This window comes from Podarcis melisellensis, assembly GCF_964234715.1.
Source record: "Podarcis melisellensis genome assembly, chromosome: 10".
NCBI classification, from domain to species: domain Eukaryota; kingdom Metazoa; phylum Chordata; class Lepidosauria; order Squamata; family Lacertidae; genus Podarcis; species Podarcis melisellensis.
Genome location: NC_138542.1, coordinates 49019645 through 49029374, shown reverse-complemented (window position 1 = coordinate 49029374; position 9730 = coordinate 49019645).

Here is a 9730-nt window from a genome sequence, read left to right as displayed (position 1 = left end):
TAAAATAGGTAAAGGTAAAGGTACCCCTGCCCGTACGGGCCAGTCTTGCCAGACTCTGGGGTTGTGCGCCCATCTCACTCAAGAGGCCAGGGGCCAGCGCTGTCCGAAGACACTTCCGGGTCACGTGGCCAGCGTGACATCGCTGCTCTGGCGAGCCAGAGCCGCACACGGAAACGCCGTTTACCTTCCCGCTGGTAAGCGGTCCCTATTTATCTACTTGCACCCGGAGGTGCTTTCGAACTGCTAGGTTGGCAGGCGCTGGGACCGAGCAGCGGGAGCGCACCCCGCCGCAGGGATTCGAACCGCCAACCTTTCGATCGGCAAGTCCTAGGCGCTGAGGCTTTAACCCACAGCGCCACCTGCCTATGCTAATATAGAGGTGTAAGTATAGTCTGACTTTCCAAGGAGAAGAGCAAACCCTGGTTATTTCTACCAGGGCTTGCTCTAAGCTATGAGGTGCCAGCAGGATTTTCTGGGCCTGGTCAGCAGGACTTATTGCAAAGCACAAAGCCAGCGAGACCCCAGCTAGCCATGAACTTAATTTACAGAAGCTCCAAATCCACATACAGCAGCAGCCTTTGCCAACCTGGTGCCTCTCCAGAAGTTTTGGACAACAACTCCCAAACTGGACATGGTAGTTTCATTAGAAATGGGTAGGACAATAAGAAAATGGACTCAAAAGAAGGTAGACTATCTCTGACTTTTTTCAGTCTGGTGGAGAATTTAAAATTGACTGATGTTTGGCAATTTAGACACCCATTTGAAAGAGAATACACCCCTTATTCAAAGCCAAATCAATCTGCCAGAAGAATCGACTCAATATGGCTATCAAATGAGTTAATCCTGAGAAAAAAAGAACTGAAATACAAGCAAAGACTTTATCAGATCACAATCCAGTGTTATTAGAGGTTAAATTTAGGTGGAGGTTAAATAAAAGTATTATAGATAATCAAGTAACCATGCAAAAAGCTTTCTCTTTTCTGATCTAAAAATTTAATAGTTGGCAGGAATCCTTAGGCTTAGTCAAATGGAGGCTATCTGAGCATTTCTCAGGCTGGCCCTTAAATCCACGTTTCCAGTTTCCCATTCCATTGCTCATTCCTGCTCAGCTAACAGCCAGACAAAAGTGTCTCCTCCTCCAATCTTGGTTTTGCAGAGCCCCTCCTTCCTTGTCTGTGCGCCCGTCATCCCTTTCTCTTGCACAATGACTCTTACCATCACAGAATCCCCTATGTGTTGTCTGTAGTTTTATGAACATTGTCTGTGTCACCGGTGGGTGCTGCTGTGAATCATGCATGACAGCATAGCTTCCATTGTTGCTAGGTTTGATTTCACTGCTAGGAAAGTGTAAGTGTCCCACTAACTTTACATCAGTGCCCGATAAGACCCAACATAGCGGCAGCAGCCATCTTAGCTGGACCATATGATTGCACTGAAAGATGTGTGAAGTGGTCTGAAATGCAGGACAGGAATTGCTTGTCTGTAGCGGCTCCAACCTCATGAAATTTGCTTTTACTACTAAGACCGCCCTAACCTGATGTTTCAAAGCTACCTTTCTGGGCATGGAAGATCCATGGTACAGCTGCTGTTGCCTGCAGAGCTTCACTAGTGTTGTGGTGAGGCAGTGCAGTATAGTGGTTAGAGTTCTGGATGAGGAGCTGGGAGACCAGGGTTCAAATCCTTACTCACCCATGAAACTCACAGGGAGACCTCACTCTAACCTTCTTGCTGTGAGGATAAAAAGAGGTGGAGAACCATGGTCAGTACCTTGAGTTCCTTGGAGGAAAGTTGGGATATGAATGTAATAAGGCCTCCCCCTGACATGACCCCCTGCAGGCCTTGGCCCAGCATACCTGAAGGAGCATCTCCACACCCATTGTTCAGCCCAGACCCTATCCCCAGTCCTTTTTAGAATGGTAGAGCTGGAAGGGATTGCAAGAGTTATCTAATCCAGCCTCCTACAACGCAGGAATCAAGGGAAGTTTAATAAATTGCTATGGGCACCACAAAATATGCCTTTTACAGAAGGAAAACTGCCAATGCTCAAAACCGCCTCCTGCCCCAACAGGAAACTAGGCAAAACCAATGAAAGCCAGACAAACAAAGCCAGACCACCCCCCAAAAAAGAAAATTGGGTAACCGAAACGATGACAACAAACATTAAAAATAAAACTGGAAGGAGCAGGGCCCAGGGCAGACTTCAAGGGTGGTGTCTGAGGGTATTGTGGTGTCCACAGATGCTATGTTGGTGACCCCAGCTGTAAGCAATGCCGCCCAACTCTTCTGGTTCTGCCTAGGCTTCTTAGCAGCCTCTTTCTGCTAGCATTGCCTTCTTCCCGTGTCTCTTGCTCACAAGCATCTACTCTACTTGGAAGAAGCAAAGCTTGCATCTACACTACCAAAGCTTGAAACAAGTTAAAGTACTGTATGTCACTCTAAAAGGCTTGTGATTAGGGATTAATATCCCCAGGGAAAGAAGGAAAAATGTGGAGAGCTAGAGAGCATGTTGTGGATGCGGGGGGGGGGGGGGCAGGCTTCCTGTCCATTGCCAAAAAGCTGTTTAATTATAAACACTGAACAATAGCTCTTCTTGTTTCTGGAGCTACTAAATCAGACACCTGCAGGGCTTGAAGGACGACAAGGTCCTTCCTGCATGTGTGTCTGACTTTTGAAAGAAAGAAAAAAACAAAAAACCACCCAGCAGTTTACATTCTGGTTAATCTTCTTTGTTCCCTGCTGAGTTAACAGTGAAGCGGAATATTTCAGCCTCAGAGAGGAGGATGTGGTTACTCTGCCCTGCCTCTTTGGAGATGTAGTCTCATCTTTCAGACATGTTTCTCTAAGCAGCCAGGGGGGTGATTTTCTGCATTAACCCTGAGTGAGCTCTTAGCCTCCTGCAGAGCATAGTTTATCCAGAGTTAGTCACTGCCTTAGGGGGAGACGCTGAGATCCTCCCATGATGCTCAAAAAGTACTGCATAAGACTGCTGCAGGACAGATTTACTAGCCAACTATTTAAGGTGCAATTAATTTCTACAGCACCCTCCTAGTTCAAAGTGTTTCGCAAACATCTGCCAGTTGGCACCGGCCATTACAACAGCTAAGCTTGCAAAATCATTTGTTGTCTACTCCCATCTCCAAATGCAACATGTTGTTTCTGATTAGTACAGTATTTGATACCTCCGTCTCTGAGGGTATTGTTTCACACAGAAGGTCTATCTACCAGAGCTTTCCTTATCATCAAACCCCTGATGAGGGGTGTGAGCTTTTCTTCAGACTATATATGGTTTCGTTTTGATTTTTAAAAAAACACATATAAGATGTTGATAGACGAGGGGTTGTGGTGAAGAAAAGGATTTGAAAGGATTTGCAGGCAAAAGATGGCACAGATGTGTGCGGCAAAAGACAATGGAATAGAGCAGGGATGAAGAATCTGCAGCCCTCCAGATGCTGCTGGACTGCAACTCCCATAATTCCTGTCCATTGGCCATTCAGGTTGTGGCTGATGGGCTTTGGAGTCCAAAAACACCTAGTGGATGACAAGTTCCTCACCTCTGGAAAAGAGGACCACCCTTTGGAAAGACAAAAGACAGCCATTCTCAGACTCTTAACGCTAATGTTAATTGGAATAAGACGTGCCTATGCCATTTACGTAACACACATACTGGTATTTTGCATCATGTATACCAATACCTATATTGGGAATGTGCAGTCTTGGCATGTGTCTAGACACAAGTGGGCATACGTAACCAGCACTACAAAAACCTGTATGTGGGTCAAGCCTTTATTTCCCATGCAGAAGTAACTGCTGAACAGGGATTTCATTACATGCCAAGCATGAGCACTGGGGTGCCGCAGGAACTTCTCGTAACTCCATTTCACCATATGCAAATTTAATACATGGCCTATGCCCAATCATTTGGCAAAACAAATCCAGGCAAGCACTTAGGAGCATCCTACAAATGAGAGGTACTGCCTTCAATAGCTGCAGGTCCATGGATCATATTGCAACCCCAATTAACCAGGTGCTTTCCAGATGAGTTTGGCTACAACTCCTAGCATGGTCATGGTGGCTGCAGCTGATGGGAATTGTGGTCCAAAACATATAGAGGGCACCAGGCTAATGAAGGCGATGCACTGCGCTGCAGTTAATAATGTGTTTTTAAACTGAATCCTCTCTCAAAATATTCTGGATGTGCTAGTCCACCAAGCAAAGGTTATTGGCACTGGTCTTTCAGGGAAACTAAATTCATTGGTTCTGAAGGACTGCCATCATAAGAGGAAACGAGTCTGTTAAGTTTCCATAGGTACAGTAAAACCTATCACAGCAATTCATTTTAGTTTCTATATATAGGCATACTGATGGCTGTGAACAAGGCCAATGGAAAGAACAAAAAATGCTGTGTTTGTTTTTGGTAGGTTTCCCCTGCCTCCCCCAAAAGCAAGACTATCTGACTACTTGGGTGTTAAATGAACCTTCACTACACTAAAGAAGTTTCTAATCCTAGGTTAAATTGCTATGAACAGTGAGATCCTGCCCATAACACTCAGGGCTTTTCCACATTTACTGTATTTTTCACTCTATAAGATGCACTTTTCCCCTCCTAAAAAGTAAGGGGACATGTGTGTGCGTCTTATGGAGCGAATGCAGGCTTTGCGTTGCTTTTGCTAAAGCCAGGAGAGCAAGAGGGATCGATCCCCTTCCATTTCTCCTGCCGCTTTGCTGGAGAGGTGCTGAGCAGAGAGGGAGAGAACATTTTTTTTTCTTGTTCTCCTTCTCTAGAACTAGGTGCGTCTTATGGTTGGGTGCGTCTTATAGAGCGAAAAATACGGTACCTTTTGCCCTGCTGTTTGCAGGCAGAGGTCAGAGCTTTAACGCTCTGTGTCTGAGCATTGATGGCTTTGGTTTTTTTGCACAGAGCTTTCCCTGCAAAAACATGCTCTTTAAAGCTGAATCAGAGCAAATGTCAATTTGGGTTTTCCATGGATTGTTGTTTGCTCCAACTGAACTTTAAAGAGTGGATTTTCACAGGGAAAGCTCTGGAGCAAAAAGAAGGGTGCTCGGACAAAGAGCTTTAAATTGTGGACTGTGCCTGGAAAGAGCAGAGGAAAGGTAAGTGTGGATAAACCCTCAGATAGCAAACTTCTAGTGTATAAATATTGTCCAATGTCCAGCTTATAGGGGCAACTTGCACCTAGGCAATAACTAATCAAAACTTGGACAAGGCGGAGAAGAGCACCAGAAGAGAGATAGCTCAGACGGTAGAGCATGAGGCTCAGGGTCTGGGCTTGAGCCTCACGCTGGGCAAAGATACCTGCATTATAGGGGGTTGGACTATTTGACCCTGGGGGTCCCTTCAAATTCTACAACTCTATGATTCTAAGTAGTCTTGTAAAGAGACTAACCACCAGCCAAGGACAATCAGGGTTGGACATCCTACTAATAAGCTCATTGTGCTAGCCAGAGGCATTGACAGGTACATTTTAAAGTTCCAAAATGCAAATATAGCAATAACATAACAAACATCAATAATATAAATGAAGAAAAATCAAAAGTACCATCAGCTAGCTCAACTTCAGATTTTAAACCCCAAGGCCTCCAAAACAATTGCTAGAAATAACATACTTCTAAGATCAAACCCACTTCTCACACACACACACAAAGGGATGGATTGGCAGATTTGAAGGAACCTCAAGATTTGCAGAAATATAAACAAGTTTTTTTGGGGGGAGCTAATGGGGAGTAATCCCCAAGCAGCCCAGTGATGACTAAATATGCTGAGTGACCACAGAATGCGAACTCATTGTTTGGGGTGAGGGGATGGAATTAAATATCCTGGGGGAAGGCAGGGCTGGGTCTCTGGAACCCCCAATGGGAACAATCCACTCCGCAACATCTTGTTGCAGCTTGCTTTTCTTTTATGTGATTTCACAGCCCGCTGCTCTAACCACTGGGCTGTACAATCTCAGGCATATTCAGGTAGGTGTGTGACCTGTTAAAACACCAAGGCTGACGGTCAAGGTAAAAAATATATGTATATAAAAATAAGCGAGACAGGAACATTCTTCCGTCAGCTATTTTAGGAACAGGAGGTTTCGAAGTCAGTAGTGCAGTGGCACATAAATTGCGATCACTGAAGCGGAGCAAAGCGCTTTCTGCAAAAGAGGCACACTGGCCTTTTTAGTAAGACAAGACTAGAACAATGCAAGCGGGACCTGCAACTAAATGTTGCGGTGCATCCCCAGTGCCTAAGAGAAACATTCCTGTTCCAAGGCTTCAGACAACCTGGAAAAGGAGCCTTACAGTACTTCTGCAGACTATGAGGAGGGGAGAGAAGAGTTACAGGAGGAAGGCATAAAGAATGCCTTTCTCACACACCCCACCCCACAGCCCCCCAAACCAAAAGAGGGCTAAAGGGTGGCTAGCTGCCTCAAACCTGAGTATTTTATAGGTATCCAAGTGGGATCTGTAACAAAGTGTTGCAGTGTGGCTGCCAGCCACGCCTCTTTCCAGGGCACCACACCCTGTCCTTCCTCCTTGCTCATTTTCCATCCCCTCCCCAACGGTATGCCTGCATTCTGGGCTCACTGAGAATACTGTCCCCATGGGGCTGTTTTTAAGTCTGCCCCCCGCACTTACAATTCCCTTCCCCCTAAATATTTTTAGCACTTCTGCAAACCTCAGGGTTCCCCCAAACCTGCCAACGCTTCTTTCTCAGAGGACCTCTTTGGCTCCGGGCCTGTCTGCACTGGTCACCTGAGATGGCTATTAGAGGGGGGTGATGGCGTGTCTTAAGCTAAGCTGGACAGAGAAGCAGCGCTGCAACTAAAAGGGGGTGGAGGGAAAACAGGACATCTCGAGAAACAGACTTACCCCTGTGTTTTCCATCCAAACCAGCAGGCAGTTTCCCGGGATGTATTTGCACAGTGTGTTGCTGTCTCCTGCCTCTCATTTAAAACTTCCCCACCCCCCCCACCTCCTGGTTTCCAGAAACCTGAGGCCTTAGGCATGCAGACAGGTATTTGTTAATCTGTGCACATCCAGCCCCCGGGTCACCCACTCTCCCTGTGCCATGGAAGCCTGAGGTCCATTGCAGGGTTGCACACAGTTCCCCCCTTACAAAGCTATAATTCTCGGCACCCTTAGCAAACGACAGTTTCCATGATTTTTTGTGGGGGAGCCATGTGCTTCAGATGCACGGCGTTTCATGAGAATTTATGCTGAGATGCTGCTTTAAGTGCTTTCCTTCCTAGCAGTGCAGCATGACTGCAAAGGCCTTTTCAGTGGTGGCCCCTCTGAGTTCCCCAAGAGGCTGCACCTGGCAACAATTTTACAAGTTTTTAGGTACCAGCCAGGCATTCTTAATCACCTGGGCCTTTGTGTGTGTGTGTGTGTTGTTAATTGTTTCAATGTATATAGCTCTGAAAAAACTGAATTTGACAAAAGGGTGGCACATGCGAAGGCCAAAGAGCAGGCAAGCGCCCTTCTCTTGCTAGTAGTGATCAGCCAGGGCCCACAGCAATTCCCTTCTGCAGAGGCAAAAAGGGAGAGGCAATTAAGTCAGGGCTGGCTGCATAACAGCAGCATCTTTGCCCTTCTGCTTCTCTGACATTTTCAATTCATAACTCAAAAAGCATCCAAAGCCTCAAGAGATTTTAGGCCATTTTAAAAGCTGCTAGTGATTTGGAGAGGGCAAGAGGGAGGAGATGCATGTCGCTCTCTTTCTTTGCTGAAATACTCACAGGCAAGCCCCCCCCCCCACTTTGTATTAGAAAGAATCAGCAATTGTGACTGTCACAAAGTGATGCACATATTAGGGGTTGCCAGTAAATCTCCAGCTTGTTGTACACGATACCACCCAGGCCCCAGAGCCTTGGAAGGAAGCGATAAAATAGCCAATTTATGCAGGCTCTTAAATACACAATGCAAAGTCACAGTGCCTGCAGCTGTTTTTTCCTGTTCTGTGTTTATGGCAGGGCACTGGAGTTAACCACTGTAGAAAACATACCAGGCCTGCTCCCCCTCCCAGACTTTTCCTGCAGTCGCTGACAATGCCTCCCTTTGCTACAGGCAGGAAATGTGCCTGCTCCAACTATGCATAGCGCAAGCATGGAATTTGGCACCCGGGGCTGGAATTAAGTCTCGAGAAGCTAAGCTTCTATCCCTCATTGTCGCAGAGAACAGTTTCAAGCTGTAATGAAAACTCTTCAAATCTGAGCCATAAAAGAGCATCAGGTCCCATGAATCATGGAGGCAGCCTTATTTAGATCCATTGAAGAAGCACAAGCCCTGCTAGATCAAACCAACAGCCGATCTGATCCAATAGCCTGCTTCCAGAAGTGGCCAACTGGATGCCTTTGGGAATCCTACAAGCAGGATATGAGTTCAGGACCTTTCCTGTTCATATTCGCCAATACCTGGTATTCAGAAGCACAATGTCTCTGATCCTGGAAGTACTATGTAGTCAGGACTAGTAACCTTTATGCACCATGAATTCGCCTATTCCCCTTTGCTTTAAGTTGGTAGCCAGCATACTTTAACTGCCCGTCCCGTCCCCCCACAAAGCTAGCATAGCCAGCATCACAGCTTATGGAAACAACATTAGTGGCAAGTGTCCCTTGAGACTGGTGCAGCAGATAGCAGGGAGGTCAAAGGTGGACAGAACCAAAGCAAACTAATTCTGCTTTTGTCCCCATCCTCCTCCCTGCACAGTTTTCCAGGAGGCAGTACAGAGACTGAGGAGGAGGAAGCTGACAGTTAAGGTTGCAGTCTGGACTGGCAGGTGGAGGTGAGGGCAGACAGAGACTGCTGGGCCAGGGCTCAAAAGGACCAGCCTCCACTGGGTAGCAAGTTCCATCCTTTAACTATGGCCCATGTTGACAAAGCACTCCTCTTAGATCTTGTCCTACCATGCAGCATCACTGGACGCCCCTTGGTCAGAGTACTATGAGAGAGGAAGAAGAACGACTGCTCACTTTCTCCAGATATCACCTCCAGGTTACCGATGGACAACCCTAAATCAGAAATAAGACAAGACCCTACTTTGGCTTTCAGTGTTTTACAACAAGAGAGAGCATTGTAGTTAGGTGGACATTGGAGGGAAAACTCTTATGGAGGCAAGACACCATGGCTTGCATTCCATGCAGCCGTAAGTAATTGTCTCATCTGCACAAGGATTTACACTTGTGCAATGGGACGTTCCTCCTCCCCCTGCACATAGACTCACTGAATTGTAGAGTTGGAAGGGACACCAAGGGTCATCTAGTACAAACCCCTGCAATGCAGGAATCTCAACTAAAAGCATCCATGACAGATGGCCATCCAACCTCTGCTTAGAAATCTCCAAGGAAGGAGAGTTCATCACCTAGTGTGGGAGTTCCTTCCATTGTCAAACAGCTCTTGCTGTCAGAAAGTTCTTCCTGACTTTTAGTGGGAATCTCCTTTCTTGTAATTTGATTCCACTGGTTCAAGTCCTACCCTCTAGAACAGGGGGAAACAAACTTGCTCCATATTCCATGTGACAGCCCTTTAGATATCTGTCTAGCCCCCTCCGCAAATCTGCTCCACAGGCTTGGGAGATCCCCCAGAACAGATTTACAAGGCATGCAAAGGGAAGGAGGGTGGGGGGAGCTGATTTGCACAAGTGTAAATCCTCATGCTGACAGGACAGTTATTTAGCACTGTTCTTGATACAAGCCCATGCCCTTTCAAACCATTCCCAAGAATCCTT